The sequence below is a fragment of the Chiloscyllium punctatum genome, chromosome 2 (genome assembly GCF_047496795.1).
Source record: "Chiloscyllium punctatum isolate Juve2018m chromosome 2, sChiPun1.3, whole genome shotgun sequence".
NCBI lineage: Eukaryota > Metazoa > Chordata > Chondrichthyes > Orectolobiformes > Hemiscylliidae > Chiloscyllium > Chiloscyllium punctatum.
The window spans coordinates 17,692,177-17,715,312 of NC_092740.1; the positions used below are offsets into that span (position 1 = coordinate 17,692,177).

Here is a 23,136-nt window from a genome sequence, read left to right on the forward strand (position 1 = left end):
TGTTGCTGGAAAAGCGCAGCAGGTCAGGCAGCATCCAAGGAGCAGGCAAATCGACATTTCGGGCATAAGCCCTTCTTCAGGAATGAGCCTGGATGAGTTCATTGTCCAGATTATAGAATAACGAAAGAAACATGCTCTCAGCCCTCTCCTCAACCCCATTTCTCCAATTGTACCCTCAATTTTCCTCTCACTTGTTTTTTCTACCATTGCGCTCTCCATTGATCCCGTGGCTTGATGGTAATGGTTAAGTGGGGTATATACCGGCCCAGGAGGTTACACGTTGCACAGGAGTACAATTCTGCTGCTGTTGATGGCCCACAGTGCCTCATGGATGCCCAGTCTTAAGGTGCTAGATCGGTTTGAAGTCTGTCCCGCTTAGCATGGTGATAGTGTCACACAGCACGATGGAGGTTATTCTCAATGTGAAAGCATGACTGCCTCCATAATGTCGGTGTGGTGTCACTCTTACCGATACTGGCATGGACAGATGCATCTGCAGCTGGCAGGTTGGTGAGGTTGTGATCAAATATGTCTTTCCATCTTGTTGGTTCCCTCACCACCTGCTGCACAGCCAGTCTGGCAGCTATGTTCTTGAGGACCCAACCCAACTCGATCAGTAATAATGCTGTTGGAGCCGCTCTTTGTGATGGACATTGAAAACCCCCACCCAGAGTACATTCTGTGTCCTCGCCATCCTCACTGCTGTTCAACTTGAAGGTGCTCTGCTTCATCATATTGAGATGGAGGTCAGGAGGTTTCATTGTTGATGTTCGACCTGAAGATTTGAGACTTCGTGAGATCCAGCATCAATGTTGAGGACTCCCAGGGCAACTCCCCCCCCCCCCCGCTGTGCTGCCACCTCTACCAGGTGTGTCCTGCTAGTGTGCCAGGACATATCCAGGGATGGTGGTGCCCGGGGCATTGTCTGTGAGGTATAATTCCATGAGTATGACTGTATCAGGCTGGTGCTTGACTAGTCTGTGAGATAGCTCTCTCAATTTTGGCCCTAGCCCCAGTTATCAGGGAGGAGAAGGCTGCAGGGTCGATAGGACAATGTGTGTTGTCAATGCTCGGTAGTGTGTTTGCTCTCAGTCCTTCTGTGGTTAGTAACAGCTCAGTCCCTGACCAGTCCATTTCAGAGGACAGTTATGAGTCAGCCACATTGCTGTATGTCTGGAGTGACCTGCAAATGGAGTATAAAGACTTCCTTCCCCTAAACGGGGTTAGGATTTTGTAAAAATTGACAGCATTTACATATTGATCATTAGATATATTATCGCAGACTTCACCATCTGCCCATGGTGGGATGCAGACCCATGTCGCCATTCTTACGTGAAATTATTGAGAAACACCAATGACGTGCCCGTCCCTTCCGAGATCCAGAGCTGTTGTCCCACTTTCCACACCCAACCTTGGGTAATGGCATCAGGTTGGGTGGAATTTAATACAGTCTCCAACATTAACCCTTTCAGAACTGTCACTTTCTCCGACATCATGCAGTCATCAGCGGGTGGGAGGTAGTTTCCTTACCCATCAGAGACACTTGCATCCCAAGATCATGTTGCACATCACCCCCAACTATCCCTTTATGAGCTAGATCCCTGTGTGTAAAGACAAAAGCTCCCTTTATTGAAGTTGAATGGAACTTGAAAGGGTTCAGAAAAGATTTACAAGGAGGTTGCCAGGGTTGGAGGGTTTCAGCTATATGGAGACACTGAATAGGCTGGGGCTGGAGCATCAGAGGCTGAGGGATGACCATCTAGAGGTTTGTAAAATCATAAGAGGCATGGATAGGGTAAATAGACAAAGTCTCTTCCCTGGGGTGGGGGAGTCCAGAGCTAGAGGGCATAAGTTTGAGGTAAAAAGGGAAAGATTTGAAAGGGACCTAAGGGGCAACTTTTTCATATAGAGGGTGGTGCATGTATGGAATGAGCTGCCAGAGGAAGTGGTGGAGGCTGGTACAATTACAACATTTAAAAGGCATCTGGATGAGTATATGAAGAGGAATGGTTTGGAGGGATAGGGGCTGGATGCTGGCAGGTGGGACTAGATTAGTTTGGGATATCTGATCAGCATGGACAGGTTGGACTGAAGGGTCTGTTTTGGTGCTGTACATCTCTATGACTCTATGACTGTAAGTGTGAGTTGTTTGTAAGTGCAGGCCCAGATGGGGATACCAGCCCGAGAAATACTCTTCCCAATGTCTAGACTGACTGCAATCTTGGAGAACAATCATTTTCAAATCCTCCTTAACTGGATACAGTACTCTTCTGTGGGTTACAAAAACTGCACCTGGATGATTCATTTAGCACGAGTGAAAAATTACATTCCTTCACATAATAGCCTTGGATACTCTTACCTCGCAGAACTTAATTTAAGGATATTAACCTGACTTTATGATGAGCGTGGCATCCTATTAATGTTAAAAATGTTTCCACATTCCTGTTTGCAAAAGAAATATTTTCCTTTGTGTAGTGTTCACTGAACAGCCCTGTGCCTCCTGACCTATGTTGCCTCCTGGTTCACCGATGTCTCAATTGGTAAAATTCTCCCTTTTACCTGCACCTCTCCCCGCCCATCTCAATCAAGTCCTCCGGCCTTAAAGCCCTCCTCCATTCTAGTACCTTAATGCCTTCCCGGTTGCAATGCTTCCACAATTAGTGGCCATGACTTTAGTTTCCATTGTTCCAAGCTTGAGAATGACCAAGAGATGTCTCTCTCAGCAATAAGGGTGCATTGTGAACGTGTGTGTGTGAACCATGATGAGCTGACTCACCAGCCAAGTCTCCGTGTCTGCCAACAGCCATTTTATCATCTGGCTCCTCCTTAAACAGCGATGGTGGGGGTTGGTGCAAAGTGTGATGAGACATAGAAGCACAGAAAACAGGAGTAGGAGTAGGCCATTTGGCCCTTTGAACCTGCTCACCCATTCAATATGACCGTGGCTGATCAACCAACTCAGTGCCTCTTCCACCTTTATCCCTCATTCCTTTTGATCCCTCTAGCCGTTAGAACTACACCTTATTCCTTCTTGAAGGAGTAAGGGCAGCACAGTGGCTCAGTGGCTAGCACTCTGCCTCACAGGGCCAGGGACCCAGGTTCGATTCCACCTTCAGGTGCTGTCTGTGTGGAGTTTACACATTCTCCCCGTGTCTGCGTGGGTTTCCTCCAGGTGCTCCGGTTTCCTCCCACAGTCCAAAGATGTGCAAGTTAGCTGAATTGGCCATGCTAGTTTAACTCAGCCCAAAGAGTGCCTTCTACTGAGTTGCTGATCTTCTAGGTGCAGTCAATGGTTGTCACGGTGTGTGTCTCGAGGAACAGAATGTAGAGCACAAAGTCCTGTGACACGGAGCTGTTTGGGATGAACTTAGGCAAAAGCCCCAGAATCTCTTTCCAGCCATCTTTTGCAAAGGCACATTCTAGAAGGAGATGGGGAATATCTAAGGAGTGGGACTTGAACTCCCAAATGTCAAACACATGGGCAAGCCTACTCTCTACTGAGTCATGGTGGATCACACCACAGCCTGCTCCAGCAGGCCAACATAGAGTCATAGGGACGCACAGCACAGAAACAGACCCTTTGGTCCATTTTGTTCTTGCTGACTTGATATCCTAACTTAATCTAGTCCCATTTGCTAGATTTGGGCCCATATCCCTCCAAACCCTTCCTATTCATATACCCATCCAGATGCTTTTTAAATGTTGTAATTGTACCAATCTCCACCACTTCCTCTGGCAGCTCATTCCATACACCTACCACCCTCTGTGTGAAAACTTTGCCTCTTAAGTCTCTTTTATATCTTTCCCCTCTCACCCTAAACCTATGCCCTCTAGTTCTGGACTCCCCCACCCCAGGAAAAATACCTTATCTATTTACCCTATCCATGCCCCTCATGATTTTATAAACCTCTATAAGGTCACCCCTCAGCCTCAGACACTTCAGAGAAAACGGCTCCAGCCTGTTCAGTCTCTCCCTATGGCTCAAACCCTCCAACCCTGACAACATCCTTGCAAATCTTTTCTGAACCCTTTCAAGTTTTACAACATCCTTCTGATAGGAAGGAGACCAGAATTACACACCGTATTCCAAAAGTCACCTAACCATGTACAGTGACAACATGACCTCCCAACTCCTGTACTCAATACTCTGACGAATAAAGGAAAGCATACCAAATGCCTTCACATTGCAAATCTGACCACAAAACCAAGGATATTATCAAAATACTCAGCAAAGTCAGTCAGCCGCTGTGAAAGTCATTGGTAAAGTTCACTTTGAAGACCTTTTGGTCAGTCCTAAAATGACTGGCCAAGTGAACCATGAAAGTACTTCCTGTCTCTTATTTAATGTCCTGAAAACATTTGACAATGGCTCAAACATCCATCCCGTTAATTCAAAGTTAGGACATCTGCCCTGTGTGAGACCTTGGCAGATTAGGAACATAGGAAAATAACTAAACTATTCAATCCATCAAGCCTCCCCCACTATTCATTACAATCATGGACTACTCTATTACAGTCACTTTGGCCAGAAGAGTAGACAAGTGGAGTATTATTTATACAGAGAACGACTGCGGAATTCTGTGGTGCAGAGGGATCTGGGTGTTCTAGATTAGGAGACCCAAGAAGTTTGTAGGTATAGCAAGTGATTAAGAAAGATCATGTGATACTATCCTTGATTACAAGAAGTGGACATTAGAACAAGGAGGCTATGCTGCAGTTATCCAGAGAATTGATGAGACCACATCTCAAAACTGTGCTCAGCTTTGATCTCCTTATTTAAGAAATGACATTCATGAATCAGAGGCGGTAAGGAGGAGGTTTACGAGGTTGACACCTGGAATGAGCAGGTTTTATTGTGAAGATAGTTTGGGCAGGCTTGCTCCTATTCACTGGAGTTTAGAAGGGGGAGAGGTGATTTGATTGAAATGTATAAGGTCCTGAATGGTCTTGACGAGGAGGATGTGGAAAGGATGTTACCTCTTGTAGGTCGGGTTAGTATATCTTAAAATGAGGACTCACTCTTTCAGGACAGAGATGAGGGGCGCAATTTTCTCTCAGACAATTGTGAAAATTTTGGAACCCCTCGTCTTAAAAGGCATTGAATATTTTTTAAGGCAAAGGTAGATCGTTTCTTATCAGACAGAAGGGTCAAAGGTCAATGGGAGTGTGGAATTGGGAAAAAAATGTGGAACTCAAATAAATGAATCGTGATCTCATTAAGTGGTGCAGCAGGCTCGAGGGGATGAGCTGCCTATTCTGATCCTATTTCGTGTGTTTGCATTAAAATGCTAAATAAATGCACAGATATCAGGACTTTTTCTGACATTCAGTGATATCAACTCCATTTAAAATGCAGGAGATCAAATCTGAATGGATAGTGGGAGGACAGTGAACAATACCACGAACAGATGGCCAATATATTTAAGTACAGTCTGGACTTTCTCAGCTCAGTTTAAAGTTTCTAAAGCTCTCTACTCTTCATCTCTGGCCTCCTGCTCTATGCTGAGATGAGACAAAGGGTTGGTGTCTAGAACTCGGTGCGGTGTTCTGTTAGGGAGCGTGTTGGGCCATTTCTTTACCTTCTAATTCATTCCTTTCTCACTCTTGCTGCAAAAAAAACATGTCGCCCTTTACATAATAAAGTGAAATGGGATGGTTACGATCGTTTCAATGATTGTGAATGATACACACTGCTGTGGTGGTGGAGGGAGTGGATGTTTGTGGATGTGGTGCAAGTCAAGCGGGTTGCTTTGTCCTGGGTGGTGTCAAGCTTCTTGGGCGTTGTTGGACCTGCACCCATCCAGGCAAGTGGGGAGTATTCCATCACACTCCTGACTTGTGACCTTTGGGTTTGAGGTGTCAGGAGGTGAGTTCCTCACTGCAGGATTCCTAACTTCCGACCTGCTCTGTGTTTTTATGATGAGTCCAATTCAGTTTCTGAACAATGATAACCCCACTTCACAGGATGTTGATGGTGTAGGACTTGGAGATGGTAATACTATTTGACAAAGCCTTTGCTGTTACAGGTACAGATATTCCTGCAGGGTATGAATCCGGCTTGGTGGAATGCTTGGTTTCCTCTACATTATATCAAAGCAGGTGTTATTTTGAAGAGAAACCCTCTCCACTCGCACAAGAATATCATCAATCATATTTCCTAGCTTTGTTTCTTGGATGAAAAATGTTCTCCAATGTCTGATTTATTGTAGTTTTGTAGATTCCTTGTCAGATTGCACAAGTTGGATGTTTTACAAGTTCCACATCTGTTCCGTCCTCATAACTCTCCAATTATTGTCGATCTTGTCAGGAACATTCAATATTTATCAATTAAGGAAAAAATACTTATTTTGGCAAAGTTGGCGTTATTTTGATTATGGTGGCAGGGTTCCCTGAGCACTGATTCCATCTCTCTCTCTCTCTCTCTGTCTATCTCACATGTACACTCTCTCTCACTCACACTTATTCTCTCTCTTTCTCTCCCTCTCTCTCTCTGTCACTCACACACCCTCTCTCTCTCTCTCTCTCTGTCTCTCTCCCTCTCTCTCTCTCTGTCTGTCTGTCTTTCTCTCCCTCTCTCTCAAGGCTGAACCAGACTCATTACAACCTCCCAGTCCCTGGTTGACTCTCTGCCAACTTCTAAACCACAGAAAAGGCCACCTCCATCGAAACCTTCATCCACGCCTCTCACTACATCCAACTATTCAATGTTCCGCTGCTTCACTGCTCAGACCAAATTGTCCCCACCCCCACCCCTACATCCCGGTACCAGTTAACTCGCATTGGTTCCCATTGCAGGGAGGGATGCTCACTCAATGGCATTGCTCACTATGTATGTAATTCCAGGCTGGGGTCATGAGTTCAAATCCCACTATTGCAGCTGGTGGAATCTAAATTTAATGAATAAATATGGAATTTGAAAGCTGGAAAGCATGCCAACTATCAGTTTACATTTAAAAATTATAGAAAATCTGCTTTATTAACATCCTTTCTTTTTGTTAGTCCATGGGATATAGGAGACACTGGCAAGGCCAGCATTTATTGCCTACCCCTAATTGCCCAGTTAAGAGGGTCAACCCACATTGCTGTGGCCCTGGAGTCAGGTACAGGCCAGAGCTCCTTCCTTAAAGGGCATGAGTGAACCCAATGGGTTTGTCAAACAATGGTTGCCAGGAGGTTAGCTTCTATTTCCAGATTTTCATTATGTTCAAGTCTCCTCCCTCAGCTGTGGTGGGATTCAAACACAGTTCACTAGAACGATATCCTGGGGTTATGGATTGCTAGTCCAGAGATATTACCACTAGGCCACTACCATCCTTGGGTAGAAGTCAATTGTCCTTATCTGGTCTGGCCTACGTGTGACTCCAGACCTACATCAGTGTGGTTAGCCCTACAAAGTGGCTGAGCAGTCTCTGCCCAAGGGCGATTAGGGATGAGCAACACCTACTAATCTGACCAATGACATCCACACCCCATGAAAGAAAAATGGAAACCACCCTGAAAATGCTCATACTTGTGTTCAAATCTCTCCATGATCTTGGCAACCTCCTTGAAAGATAAAATGGTCAAATGAGGTCCTTCTGTGCTATATGATAGTGAGTCAGTAACCTAACCACTATATTACCAAGCTTTCAATTCTCTAAATCCCTTTCCAGTTCTTGCACCTTTGCATACATAATCAGTCTTTTTTTTTAAAATATGGCTAGTTACGCTGGTAACATTTTTTCCACCAAAGCTCATTTTGACTGAAGTGGTCTCTGGTGGCGCAATGCCATCATGGAATTCCACAACGAACCTCACCACAAACTGGTAACCTGGTCAAGCAACTGAGCACGTTTAGAAAATGATGGTGGGATTTTCCATAAAAGACAAGTCTGCCTCGTTTTCTTAACCCTTTCCTATCAATGTTTAAAACAAGGAAGGGAAAGACAAGGAATGCTTCCCTAAAACCTCAACTGTTTCAAGTTGGGGTCCATCATTTTTCTCTAATCGTGGTCACATGGTTTTCCAAGGGATTGGTGACTTTAGAAAATAAGAACAAGAGAAAAAGGAGCAGACGTAGGCCATTCAGCCCATCATGCCTGCTCTGCCATTGGCTATGGTGTTGGCTAATCTGACTGTTCCCTCAACTCCACACACCTGCCTGACCTCAAAATCTTTGACTCTCTTGTCCATTAAAATTCTGGCCAATTGAATATATTCAAATATATTCCACTGCTTGCTGGAGAAAATTCCAAAGATTAATGTTCCTTTGGTGGAAGAAATTCCTCCTTATCTCCAACCAGATAAAATCCCTAATTTTAAACTGTTCTGCCTCGTTCTAATTCCCCATCCAACAGGAAATTTCTCCCCTGTATCCAGTCCCATCCACTCAGAATCCTACATATTTCAATAAGATCACCTCTCATTTTCCTAATTTCTTAATAACCTTGGGCTGAAATTGCTCAACGTCAATGGTAAGGGTGCTATTTCATACCATGTAACAGCTTGATGAATCTTCCCTGAACTGTTTCCGCTGTCAGTCTAGATTAGAGTGGTGCTGGAAAAGCACAGCAGGTCAGGCAGCATCCGAGGAGCAGGAAAATCGACGTTTCGGGCAAAAGCCCTTCATTCCTGATTCAGGGCTTTTGCCTGAAACGTTGATTTTCCTGCTCCTCGGATGCTCCCTGACCTGCTGTGCTTTTCCAGCACCACTCTAATCTAGACTCTGCTTTCCAGCATCTGCAGTCCTTGTTTTTTGCCTAGCAAGCTCCCACAGTCAATCAGACCATCACCCTTTCTGATATCGATTAAGTCAAAGGCACTAGAGTCTCCCCTGGGCATTCTGGAATCATTCTTTTAATTCATTTGTTGCACATGGGTGTGGCTGACTGGGCCAACATTTACTGCCCATCCCTAGATTCCCCTTGAGGAGGTGGTGGTGAGCTGCCTTCTTGAACCGCTGCAATGCGGCAACGTCATGGGACCTTTTGCAGTGGCCCCAAAAGGCACTGCTTAACATCTCTGATCTGAAAGGCCACACCTCTGACAGTGCAGCACTACCCTCGGTACTGTGCTGCAGTGACAGCCCTGGTTTCATACTCAGGCCCTGGACTGGGACTTGAACCTGGAACCATAATACTCTGAGGCGAGAGTGCTGACCACAACGTCTCAGTCAAAGAGGAGTTTAAGGCCCCTTGGAGGGAGGGGGGGGGGTGGTGAGGATTGGGAGTTGGGTAGGCGGTTGGGGGGAGGGGGCTGTTGGAGGAGGCGGCTCAAGGCCGATGGATAACCATTTTCCAATCCAAACTCATGTGTTCCGATTTGGGCCCAGAGACACTAGCAAATAGGAACGTCAGCCAGTGTGTGAGAAGCCACATGAGTTAGGGCCCTGCCATCAAGGGCTTGCCCTCATCTCCCCTCCTTCCCCTTCCCCTCATCTTTCCCTCTCCCTTCTCTGTCCTTCTCCACTCCCCTCCCTCCTCTCCCCCCACTTCACCTATCCTTTTCCCACACCCCTCTGTCCCCTCTCCCACTTCCCCTCCTCCTCAATCCCCATCTTGCTCCTTCCTCCCCGTCATCCCTCTCCACCACGCCCTCCCTCATCCCTCCCCATTCCCCTACCTTTTTCCCACTCCCCTCTATCCCCTTTCCCACTTCCCCACCCCCTCAATTCCCCATCTTACTCCTTCCTCCCCCTCATCCCTCCCCACCACCCCCTCCCTCCCCACTATCCCCTTTCCCACTTCCCCACCCCCTCAATTCCCCATCTTACTCCTTCCTCCCCCTCATCCCTCCCCACCACCCCCTCCCTCCCCACTATCCCCTTTCCCACTTCCCCTCCCCCTCAATTCCCCATCTTACTCCTTCCTCCCCCCATCCCTCCCTCCTCCCCATACCGTTTTCCCACTCCCCACTATCTCCTTTCCCAATTCCCCACCCCCTCAATTCCCCATCTTACTCCTTCTTCCCCCCTCATCCCTCCCCACTGCCCTCATCCCTCCCCACTACCCCCTCCCTCACCCTCCCCTACCCTTTTCCCACTTCCCCACCCCGTCAATTTCCCATCTTACTCCTTCCTCCCCCCTCCCTCCCCACCACCCCCTCCCTCCCCCCTCCCCCTACACTTTTCCCACCCCCCACTATCCCCTTTCCCACTTCCCCACCCCCTCAATTCCCCATCTTACTCCTTCCTCCCCCCTCATCCCTCCCCACTACCCCCTCCCTCCCCACTAACCCCTCCCTCCCCACTATCCCCTTTCCCACTTCCCCTCCCCCTCAATCCCGCATCTTACTCCTTCCTCCTCCCTCATCCCTCCCTCACGGAAAGACTGAAGCGACTGGGATTGTATACCCTTGAGTTTAGAAGACTGAGAGGGGATCTGATTGAAACGTATAGGCTTATGAAAGGACTGGACACTCTGGCAGGAGGGAACATATTTCCGTTGATGGGGGAGTGCCGAACCAGAGGACACAACTTAAAAATACAGGGTAGACCATTTAGGACAGAGATGAGGAGAAACTACTTCACCCAGAGAGTGGTGGCTGTGTGGAATGCTCTGCCCCAGAGGGCAGTGGAGGCCCAGTCTCTGGATTCTTTTAAGAAAGAATTGGATAGAGCTCTTAAAGATAGTGGAGTCAAGGGGTATGGAGATAAGGCTGGAACAGGATACTGATTAGGAATGATCAGCCATGATCATATTGAATGGTGGTGCAGGCTCGAAGGGCAGAATGGCCTACTCCTGCATCTATTGTCTATTGTCTATTGTCTGTCTATTGTCACCACCTCCTCTTTCCCCCTTCCCCTACCCTTTTCCCACTCCCCACTATCCCCTTTCCCACTTCCCCCCCTCAATTCCCTATCTTCCTCCTTCCTCCCCCTCATCCCACCCCACCACCCCCTTCCTCCCCCCTTCCCCTACCCTTTCCCCACTCCCCTCTGTCCCCTTTCCCACCTCCCTCCTTGCTCTCCCCTTATCCCCCTCCCTCCCCTCCACCCCTTACCCATCCTCTCTCCTCCTGCCCCCAAACCCCCTTTCTCCCCATCCTCTCACCCTTCCTGCCCCATCCCACCCTCCTCTTCCTCCCCCCACTCTGCTTCATGCCCTTTGACCCATATAACGCTGGTTGCTATTGAGCTGCCCTGTACTATTCAGCATGGCCTGCAAACCTTCAGCTTTCTACAAAGTTGCCTCATTCAGAAAGAAATGCCTTGAGTAATGGTCACCTCTGTCAAAAGCTTTCCATTTAAGGAGGGGGGGGGGGTGATGTCAGGCTGAATGGATTTTAGCCAGTATTCCCTCTGGTTTTATTTACATTAACGACAAGGCAGTGGAGGAGAAGAATGAGCTCAGTTATATTTACCACAGCGGGGTCAAGTCTTTCAGGGCTGTGATGTTGTCAGAATGCTATTCATCATTTGAGTGGAAATGTTTTGATAGAGAAGAGAAAAGAGTTGTATTTCCAAAAATGGTGGCAATTTATTTTTAGAAAGTGTGTGTTTTGCATCCAGCCTTTTACCCCTCTGTTCATTCCCTCCCCAACCCTCGACGGGAGAGCGGGAACTTTGCAGCTCAGGCACGTTCTCGAGAGGTAGAAATAAAGATACAAGAAACGACAGACAGAAGTTAGCTTGCTTTCGAAGCTGCTTTTAAACGCAGAATGGAAGTCTCCCTCCTGCATTTTTGGAGTCGGGAACATTTGCACGGTATGTGACTAAAATCGAAGAATGCACATTTAGATATCTGACGATCTGAGGCACACAAATTGCGAGTTCACTCAGGAGAGACACAACATTGGCAGTTTTAAATTAGCAATTATAAGAAGAGGTTGCATAAGTTGCAAGTACCGCTAAGGGTATCCACTCAGTGAGCTCTCCACATATGGAAACTATTCGGAATAAGTTTTCCTAACTGGAGCAGGAGGTGAATTGGGTGCATTCCAGCTATGTTTTAATAAAAAAGGAAGAATCTGCTCTTTTCCTCACGGAGTTAAATTTAAAGTAAAACCACTGCTTTATTTTGATTGCAGTTTGACTAAAATTTGCGATGGAGGGTTTGTTTTTACTTTATTTCCGAGGGGTCTTCTGTTCCCCACTCGATCGTCGGACTCATTTTTAACATCTGGATGGGTTTGTGAATAGGAAGTGTTTTGAGGGAAGTGGGCCAAATGCTGGCAAACGGGACTAGATTAATTTAGGATATCTGGTTGGCATGGACAAGTTGGACCGGAGGGTCTGTTTCTGCGCTGGCCATCCCTATGACTCCATAACACTCCCCATGATGCCCCAACCCAATGCATCTCCGTACCCCCCAATCCTCACAGCACAGAACTGTGCTCCTAATAAGTCACTCTCCAATCCTGTGTCAGTCTGAAAGCACAGTACAGGCTTTTGAGAGGACAGGGAAGCAGAAAGAACATACTGAGGGACTCACTTTTCAAACGGGCTGACCTTTAGTTATTTGTTTGTTCAAGGGACCAGGAATTCACTGTAAGTGCCAGCATTTGTTTGCCATCCCTAGTTGCCCTTGAACCTGAGTGGCTTGCTGGGTCTTGTCAGGGGGCAATTGAAAGTCAACCACATTGCTGTGAGTCTGGAGTCACTTACAGGCCATACCGGGTAAGAATGACAGTGCTCCTTCTCAAAAAGGCATTAGTGAACCGGATGGCTAGCTTTCTGTCCACAAACATTTTAGTTGACTTTAACCTCCATCAGTTGCCATTGGTGAGGTGTGAACCCATCTGTGTGAGCCTCTTGAGTTAAAGGTCGTCTTGTCCAAGGTCAATGAGATGCAAGAGATGAAATAAGGGGCAACTTCCTCACCCAGAGAGTGGAGAGCCTTGGGAATTCTCTGCCGCAGAAAGTGGGTGAGGCCAAAACATTTCAAGAAGGAGTTAAAGGGATCAAGGGTATGGGGGGAAAGCAGGAACAGGGGGCTGAGTTGGATAGTCAGCCATGATCAGATTGAATGGTGGATAAGGCTCAAAGGGCTGAATATCCTGATCCTATTTTCTGTGTTTCTGAATGGATCAAGAAACAAAATATGCAGCTAGCGGGGAGGCACAAGTGTCATTAATAGATTCATTACCACTTTGCCATTTGCCAGGTGAAGTGTAAACTACCAATCTCAATGTGACCTTGGAGTATAAGTATACCATTGGTTGACGGAGCAATGTTCCTCCAGCTAACAGGATGAGGCTTTACCACCACATACGTAAAGTTGGACACTTGCTTATTTCTTAACGTATCTGCCTTTATCCTCTAAGTTTTGGTTTCTGTTTCTCAGGAACTGGAGAGTGGGGGACACCATACAATACTTCTCACTGTGTTTTGTAACAAGATACATGTGACAATAAATAAATCAAAGCCTTTAACTGAAGCTGCCCTGTCAGAGGTTGTCAACAGCTCCTCTCAATCTCGCTGTAGGCTTGGAGTCACATGTACACCAGTTAAGACCATAAGACCATAAGAAATAGGAGTGGACCTAAGGCCATTCGGCCCATCGATTCCACTCCGCCATTCAATCATGGCTGCTGGGCATTTCAGCGCCACTTAACCGCACTCTTCCCATATCCCTTAATTCCTTGCAAGATTAAGAATTTATCAATCTCTGCCTTGAAAACATTTAACATCCCGGCCTCCACTGCGCTCCACAGGCCCACCACTCTCTGGCTGAAGAAATGTCTCCTCATTTCCATTCTAAATTGTCCCCCCTCTAATTCCAAGGCTGTACCCACGGGTCCTGGTATCTCTTCCTGAGGGAAACAATTACCCAGCGCCCATCCTTTCTAAGCCCTCAACCTTCTGAACTCTACTGAGTACAATCCCAGGATCCTGGGATGGCAGGTTTCCTTCCCGACTGAACCAGATGGGTTTTCAGTCAACAATCAGCGGTCTCCATTTCTAAGACTACGTTTCAGTCCCATGTTGATTCACTGAAGTCAAACTCCACCCAGCTACTGTGGCAGGAAATGAACCCCGCCCCATTACCGCCACGCCACTGCCATTCGCTGCATCACCTGCATTTATGTAGCACTGTTTTGGTTGCTCATCAGACTGTCACACGTACATAATTCGCAAATGGATGCAGTACTAAGGAAGAAGGCATTAGGACTGGTGACCAAAAACTCATATAGTCATAGCCTCATAAACCTTTACAGCACCAAAAGAGACTATTTGATCCATTGTGTCTGTGCCAGACCACAGCAATCTGACTACACTGATCCCAATTTCTGGCTTTTGGCCCACAGCCCTGAAGGCGAAGGCAATTAAAGTGTACATCCAAGTACTGTTTAAATGTCACAAGAGTTTCTGACTCAACCACCATTTCAGGCAGTGGGTACCAGATTCCCACTCTTGTCGGTGTAAAGGAATCTCCTCTCAACTCTTCAGTTAGACTTCAACCAATGCCACCCTTCTGCTGCTGCCCAAGTACTGGGTCTAGAGACTGCGTGGGCAGTATCAGGAGTGAGATAGAGCATAAAGTACTTACTTTTGTCATTATCGTTTGTTAGGAATACAGAGTGCGAGAGAAAAAACTGATTTTTGGTGAATAGTGGTTAAGGTTGTGTAATTGGCTCCTAGATTAGTTCGAAACGGCAGGAGAGCTCAGCCCTATAGAATACTCCTTCGATAAAGTGAAGGAGATCGGTGACACTTCCAGTCTCCATGGTGGCCACATATGCAGGAAGGGTGTTTAGCTGCAGCTCCTGGAGGGTGAGTGGACTCACTATGGAGCATCCGTCAGACTGAGAATGGCATGGGTAGCACATCCAGTGAGCTGGTCACACCACCAGGAAGGGCTACTCCGACAGAGAAGACCTCCGGGATGCCGGGTCACCATTCCCCTCTCAAACAGATATACTGTGTGGATACTGCTGGGGTGGGAGAAGGGGCACTGTCAGGGGAGGACGGCAGCCAGATCAGTGGCACCATCTTTGGCACTGTTTTACAGCAGGGAGGGTCAAAATGTAGGCAAAGAGTAGTGATGGGCGACTCTATAACCAGGGGCACACTTCACCATTTCAATGGCCAGGAACGAGACTCCAGGATGGTGTGTTGTCTCCCTGGTGCCAGGATCAAGGATATCTCTGAGAGGGCACGGCATATTCTGAAGAGGGAGGGGGAGCAGCCAGAGCTCCATTTTGGTACAAATGACGTAGGCATTTGACATGAAGTCCTGCAAAAGGATATAGTGCGTCAGTAGATTGTTGAACTGAAGGGTCTCCAGGGTTATAATATCAGGATTATTCCCTGAGCTATGCGCCAGTGAGGCTAGAAACAAGAAGATAATGCAGTTTAATCCATGGCAAAATGGCTGGTGTAGGACGGAGAGCTTTCAATATCTGGATCAATGGGATCTCTTCCGGGGCAGGTGGGATGTGTACAAGAAAGACATGTGGCATCTAAATTGGAGAGGCACCAATACCCTGATATGGAAGTTTATTAATACCATTCAGGAGGGTTTAGTGCGGACAGGCAGCTGGGTAGTAGGTCAGCATGTCTTGTATATAAAGAGAAGAGAGGCTAAATCAAGTAATCAACTATTAGGAAGAACAGGCAGGGCCAGATTAATAAATTCAGTGAGACTGGCAACCTGATGTGTATTTATTTTGCTGCAATGTGTATAGTAGATAAGGCAGAGGAGCCTACAGCCTAGATTAGTACATGGAACTATGATCTTGTACCTGAGCCTGGTTGAGCGAAGGAAGGACTGGCAGCTGAACATTCCAGCATTTAGGTGTTTCAGGTGAGATGGAGGGGGTGTAAAAGGGATAGGGGAGTTGCATTACTGGTCAGGGAGAATGTCACAGCTATACTAAGAGAGTTCATCTTGGAGGGCTCTTCCAGCAAGGTCAGTTTTCCTGCTCCTCGGATGCTGCCTGACCTGCTGTGCTTTTCCAGCACCACTCTAATGCAGAAGGATTTGGACAGGTTAGGAGAGTGGACAAAGAAGTGGCAGATGGAGTACAACGGGAAAAGTGTGAGGTCATGTACTTTGGTAGGAAGAATAGAGGCATGGATTATTTTCTCAATGAGGAGAAAATTCAGAAATCTGAAGTGCACAGGAACTTGCGAGTTCTAGTCCAGGGTTCTCTCAAGGTAAACTTGCAGGTTGAGTCGGTAGTTAGGAAAGCAAATACAATGCTGTCATTCTTCTCGAGAGGATTAGAATATAAAAGCAAGGATGTACGTCTGAGGGTTTACAAGGCTCTGGTCAGACCACATTTAGAATACTGTGAGCAATTTTGGGCCCCATATCTCAGGCAGGATGTATTTACCCTGGAGCGGGTCCAGAGGAGGTTCATGGGAATGATCTCAGGAATGAAAGACTAAACATTTGAGAAATGTTTGAGGACTCTGGAGTTTAGAAGGATGGTGGGGGGTATCTAATTGAAACATGCAGAACACTGAATACCTGGACAGAGTGGACATTGGGAAGATGTTTCCATTGGTGGGAGAGACTAGGACCCAAGGGCACAGCCTTAGAGTAAAGGGAAGACCCTTTAGAATGGAGATAAGGAGAAACTTCTTCAGCCAGAGAGTGGTGAGTCTATGGGATTCAATGCCACAGAAGGCTGTGGAGGCCTGGTCATTGAGGTATTTAATGCAGAGATAAATAGATTCTTGAGTATAAAGAGGATCAAGGGTGACAGGGAGAAAGCAGGAGAATGGGTTTGAGAAATTTATCAGCCATGATTGAATGGTGGAGCAGTTTGATGGGCTGAATGGCCTCATTTCTGCTCCTATATCTTATGATCTTATATGATAGCAATGTTTAAGAGGCATTTAGATAGAAACATGAACAGGCAGAGATGGATGCGAACTATCCACAGGCAGATATTATTAGTTTAGAAAGGGTCTGTTTCTGTGGTGTACTATTCCATGTTCAGTGTACATAAAATGCAATGAACCATTATTGTTTATTGAGATTGAACCTCTCCCTTGCTGATGACATAGTCGGGACATATTTCCTCCCGAATTGGCAGCAGTGAATGTACCCATGGCATCCCAGATGGTTCATGTAGGTTTAACCCTGACTGCACAGGACAGAAGCAACCTTTATAAGAGGAGCACTTGCTGGCAACATTCCTGAACAACTCAGCTCCAACTGTAAGGATATTCCTGCTCATTCTGAAGCCCCAGCATCAGGGAAATAGTTTTGCTCTGTTCGTGTTTTCTGAATGCGGCCTCTGAGAAGCGGGAAAATAGAGCTGCATGTGTGCTGATAACACTGGACACATACTGAGGATTGAAGTGTATTGTCTGCTGGATCTAATTACTCATGATCAATTGCCATGTAAATTACGATGGAAGGATTTGGAAGAGCCATATGTTGTGTTCAGCTGCGAGACACGCACTTGTGGAATCAGGATCTATTACGACTGATACTGAGGATGGAAGCAGCAGCTATGTATATATAGAGCTGTCACTCCCAACAGGAGTAGACTTTCCAATGTGCACCTTGACAATAATGGACCATTAAATAGTGATGGGGCTGAGCTGGAAGAAATTAGGACATTGGGAACTACTGTAGACAGTGCTAATAGGCGAAGAATAAATAATTATACCTTTTTCCACCAGAATAATTTGTTTGTGTTGTCCAGACCACAGATACTTCTAAAGTCACAGTCAAGCATCACAATCAGAAGCTACACTCAGCTGATTCTTAACTCCTGATATTTATTTTAAAATTCCTTTGCACCCAAAAAGGGTTATTCTATCCTGTGGGATGAGTTGAATGATCATGCTGTATGACCGAGCTGGCTCAAAGGCCCAAATGGCCTATCCCTTCTCCTACTTTCTATATTTCTATTTATCTACAGATTGTAAGTATGACATCAAAGATTTAGAGGACTGTTTAGTCTGACTTGTTACTGTGCAGTCCAGAATAATCCCAGCGAACCAGGTTCAATGCCCATCCTAGTCAGAGGAGACGGGTGACCTGACTCCTTATCCTGTTCGTGAGGGTGCAAGGCATTGAAAAACCAACCCCCAACAACAGCAGACAGCTCAGGATAAAGCAGCAGCAGGTAATGGCCCAAAAGCTTGGACCAAGCAAGCATAGACTGGTAACCCAGAGGCCTCGGCCACTGCAGGTGGTGGAATATCGATTTCCTTTTCCCTTTGTTCATTTGCGGGATTTATTGCCCAGAGTGCAGTTAAGAGTCAACCACATTGCTGTCGGTCTGGAGTCACATGTAAGCCAGACCAGGTAAGGATGGAAGATTACTCCCCGCGAAGATAGTAGTGAGCCTGATGGGGCTTTCCCAACAATCAGCAATGGATTCATAGTCATCATTAGACTGTTACCCATCATTAGGTGGGTCATGGTCATCATTAGGTGGGTGATGGTCATCATTGGACTGTTAACTCCAGGTATTCAATGAACTAGGGTTCCACCATCTGCTGTGGCAGGATTTGAACCCAGGTCCCTGGAACATTATTTGGGTCTCTGGGTTAACAGTCTAGCTACAATATGACCTGGCCACCACCTCCTCATTCAGAAGATAACTCTGCAATGGTGACTGTGATAACTCTCATCAATTGTTATAACAACCCATCCAGTTCAGTGAAGTCCCTCAGAGAAGGAAATCTGACTTCCTTACCTGATCTGGTCTGTGTGTGACTCCAGGCCCAGAGCAATGTAGTTGACTCTTAACTGCTCTGTGAGGCAAGGCACCCAGTTCAGGAGGCAGTTAGGAACAGGGAACAAATGCTGGCCTTCTTGTTGAAGCCCACATCCCCTGAAAAAGCAAATATTTTAAAAAGTTTACATAAACATTCATTGCCCATCGATTGGAGACAGCACAACACTGTCTGGGGATCGGATGTTAAGTGTTGGGATTGTGTCGCTGGAAAAGCACAGCAGGTCAGGCAGCATCTGAGGAGCAAGAGAATCGATGCTTCAGGCCGGAGCCTTTCATCAGGAATCCAATGAAAGTTCGAGCTGTAGCCCAAAATGTCAATTCTCCTGCTCCTCGGATGCTGCCTGACCTGCTGTGCTTTTCCAGCACACACCCTCAACTTTGATCTCCAGTATCTGCAGACCTCACTGTCTCCCGATTGGATGTTAAACCCATCAACCCAGCCCTCTGCTCCCTCAGGTGGAATTGTTGGGAAAAAGAGCAGGGCAGATTTCCCTGCAACCAGTGTCACAAAAACAGATAGATGGGTTACTATCTCATAATTCTCTGATGGGAGCTTGCTATGCACAAATTGGCTGTCCAGTTTCCATTATTACTGAAGCAAAGACACTTTTTAAAATACGTTCATTGGTTGTCTGCCTTGTTGGGTGCCTTGTGGTGGTGTGAGGTGCTATGTGAATGGAAATTCTTTCCTTTTGTTTGTTCATAGAATTGATACGGTGCAAAAGGAGACTATTCAGCCCATCATGCCTGGGCTAGCTCTTCAAATGAGCATCTCCTTGTGCCCATCTCCTGCCTTTTCGCTATATCCCAGCACACAATTTCTATCCAAATAGGCATCCAATGCCTCAATTGAAGCTGCCTCCCTGACATTTCCAGACAGTACATTCCAAACCCTAACTACTCACTGAGTGAAACCGTTTTATTTTCTCACATCACCCTTGCTCTGTTTGCACGTCACTTTAAATCAATGTCCTGTTATTCTTGTTTCTTTTATGAATGGGAACAACTTCTCCCTATCTATGATTTTGAAACCCTCTGTTAAATCTCCTCTCAGTCTTCTTTCCAAGGAGAACATTCCCAACTTATAGTCATTCAGCATGGCAACAGACCCTTCGGCCCAACTTGTCCATGCCAACCAAGTTTCCGAAACTAAACTAGTCCCATTTCCCTGGCCACGTCTCCCTAAACCTTTCCTATTCATGTACCTATCCACATGTCTATTAAATATTGCAACTGTACCTGCATTACCACTTCCTCTGGCAGTTCATTCCACATACGGAGCAGCCTCTGTGCAAAAATATTGCCTCTTGGGTCCCTTTTAACTCTTTCTCCTCACAGCTGAAAATATGCCCTCTAGTTTTGAACACCCCCTAACCTCGGAAGAAGACTTTGTCTGTTTACCCTATCCATGTCCCCTCATGATTTTCTAAACCTCTATAAGGTCACCCCTCAGCCTCCAATGAAAAAAACGTCCCAGATTATCCAGCCTTACCTCGTAACCCAAACCCTCCAGACCTGCTCAATCTTAACCTAGCCTCATCACCGAAGTTTCTCATTGCTTCACACAATTCTGTCCAATGTCTTCACAACTGAATTATGTGCTGGTTAATTAAGAAAACTTGCCTGAGGCATTTGAGGTATCTTAGTCGCTGTTTAAACCACCTGAGCATATTTCAACACAACCTTGTGATCGGCAGGACTTGACCCCAAACCTTTTGATCCAGAGAGAGGGAGGGACACTGCTCCTCAGGGCTGATTGGCTCCCGGCAAGTTATGTGGGCAGTTGGCATGCAGGAAAATAGGATCAAAAGAACTGGAGTAGGCTGTTCAGCCCATCAAGTCTCCTCTGCCATCAATATGATCATGGCCAATCATTCTCTTTTATTAGAATTGGCGAGCAGGGAAAGGCAAGAGACTGGGAGTAGACAATAGAGATCGACACTCAGATGGACACATGATGGGTCAAATGGTCTCCTTCTGCACAAACATGCTTCTGTGATTCATCCATTTCCATTTATATTGTCCCATGCTATCCCTTTTATGTCATTGGTATTCAGAACTGTATTTAAGCTTAACGTTAAACTTGCTTAATATCCAAGCTTCCCCGGCCCTCTGGGATAAAGATTTCCAAAGATGCACCACCCTCTAAGTGAAGACATTCCTCCTTTTCTCAGTCCAAAGTCCCTCTTTTGAAATGGTCTGCCCTTGTAATGAAAGCGTTGATCCTTTTCTGTGGCTGGTGTGCAAAATGAACGAATTTCCATGTGGTCTGTAATGTGAGAGTGGCTTCTGGGAACGTGGCCTTTCCGAGAGTCACAAAACCTCACCCCTGGAGGTGGAAATGGTAGACAGTTCCAGCGTCTTCATTTCCAACAAGCTTAGAGTTTGCAAAATATAGTCTGGGGAGATGAACAAATGACATGGCAAATGCAGCAGATTTGCAATGGGAAGTGGAACAGCTTCTAGAAAGACAACAGTAACATTTTAGTATTAATTTGTATTTGAGATTAGTGTCCTATATGAATATAGGAGAAAGTGAGGACTACAGATGCTGGAGAGTAAGAGTTGACAAAGGGTGGCGCTAGAAAAGCACAGCAGGTCAGGCAGCATACAAGAAGCAAGAGAGTCGATGTTTCGGGCATAAGCCATTCATCGAGGCTATGGGGAGGGAGAAGGGGGCTGAGAGATAGATAGGGGATGGGGCGGGGCTGGGGGAAAGGGAGGTGGGATGGCGTTAGGTGGGTGAAGGTAGGGAGTGATTGTGATAGGTCGGTGGGAAGTGTGGAGTGGATAGGTGGGACAGAAGATGGACAGGTAGGTCAGGTCAAGAGGGTGGTGCAGAGTTGGAAGGTTGGATCTAGGGTGGGGTGGGGAGATTTGGAAAATGGTGAAGTCAGTGTTGATGCCATGTGGTTGGAGGCTCCCAGGGTAGAACATATGCACGTAGACATTTAAGAGAAAGTGAGGACTGCAGATGCTGGAGGGTCAGAGTCGAGAGTGTGATGCTGGAAAAGCACAGCAGGTCAGGCAGCATCGGAGGAGCAGGAGAGTCGATGTTTCAGACATAAGCCCTTCATCAGGAATGTGGGGGTGATCTAAGGGGGCTGAGAGATAAATTGGAGGGGGGTGGGGCTGAGGCAAGGTAGCTGGGAATGCGATAGATGGATGAAGGTGGGGGTTGATGGCGATAGGTCAGAGAGGAGGGTGGAGTGGATAGGTGGGAAGGAAGATGGACTGTTCAAGAAGGAAGATTGGATCTGGAATAGGGTGGGGGGAGGGAAAATGAAGAAACTGATAAAATCCACATTGATCCCATGTGGTTGGAGGGTCCCAAGCCCGAAGATGAGGCATTCTTCCTCCAGGCGTCGGGTGGCTAAAGTTTGGTGGTGGAGGAGGCCTAGGATCTGCATGTCCTTGGAGGAGTGGGAGGGGGAGTTGAAGTGTTTGGCCACAGGGCGATGGGGTTGTTTAGTGCGTGTTTCCCAAGATGTTCTCTGAAATGTCCTGCAAGTTGGCGTCCTGTCTCCCCAGTGTAGGGGAGGCCACACCAAGAGGAAGTGACACAGTCGATGACGTGTGTGGAAGTACAGGAAAATCTCTGTCGGATGTGGAAGGACCACACGTTTCAACATTGAAGTTTAAGTTTGATGGCTGTTTATAAGATTGAACAAAGGACTTGTTAAGATAATTAGGGACAACCTGTCTGAGGTGGAAGAATGCACAGTGTTATGAGAAAGTGAGAGATTGGCATTAAGTGAAAAACTCATTCAGAGAGCTCACTCAGATACCATGACTGTTCTGTGATTCTATGAAATAAATCGATAGTGTCCTTTGGCCAGCCAAAGTTATTGAGTCAAAGTAGGTACCTCGGTTGAGGTATACAGCTTACCAAAGATCCCACTAAATGAGCAGACTGTGTCTGAGGGGCTGAATGGTCTGATTCCTCTGATTCCTCGGTCCTGTGATAACAGGAGATGTTGAGTCATTCTGATGAAGGGTCTGTAGGCTAAAGCGTTCATGTGCCCTTTCTGCTTCCTGTGTTGCTCTTTGCATCTCGGGTATGCTGCTTTTCAATGTCTGACTGACACAAGCATTGCTGAGGATGAGGCAGCTGTTATTTTCATGTGCACCTATGGAGCTGGGCTGAATTTGAGGAATGTGTGGATGTGTTGGAATGTGCAACTGTCAAAAGAAAGCAGGTGTGAGTGCCTTTGTGTGTGTATTTAAATACAGGCCATTACCTAAACTCATTGAAGGAACAATCCTGTTTTTATAGGCAGTCCACACACTCACTCTTACACACACATATATACACTCGCACACACATATATACACACACACACTCACTCACGCACACATTCACTCACTCACTCTCACACATACATACACTCTCACACAGTCATACTCACTTTTCACATGCACACACACTCACACTCACTCTGTCACTCAAACTCACTCACTCTGTCTCACACACATACAGATACAGGCACACATACACAAACACACAGA

At 46.5% G+C, this 23,136-nt stretch overlaps 1 protein-coding gene across 6 annotated transcripts in view; it reads left to right on the forward strand.

Moving 5' to 3' along the window:
- palld (palladin, cytoskeletal associated protein) overlaps positions 1-23,136 on the forward strand; it is a 453,391-nt gene that overhangs the window by 350,209 nt on the left and 80,046 nt on the right. Inside the window, exon 1 of one of the 6 annotated variants that reach the window (XM_072594442.1) lies at positions 11,451-11,683. The exons of the other annotated variants lie outside the window; for them this stretch is intronic. The gene's annotated coding sequence lies outside the window, so the exon portion shown is untranslated. Of the gene's footprint in view, positions 1-11,450; positions 11,684-23,136 lie in introns of those variants that run through there. 6 annotated transcript variants of the gene reach the window in all.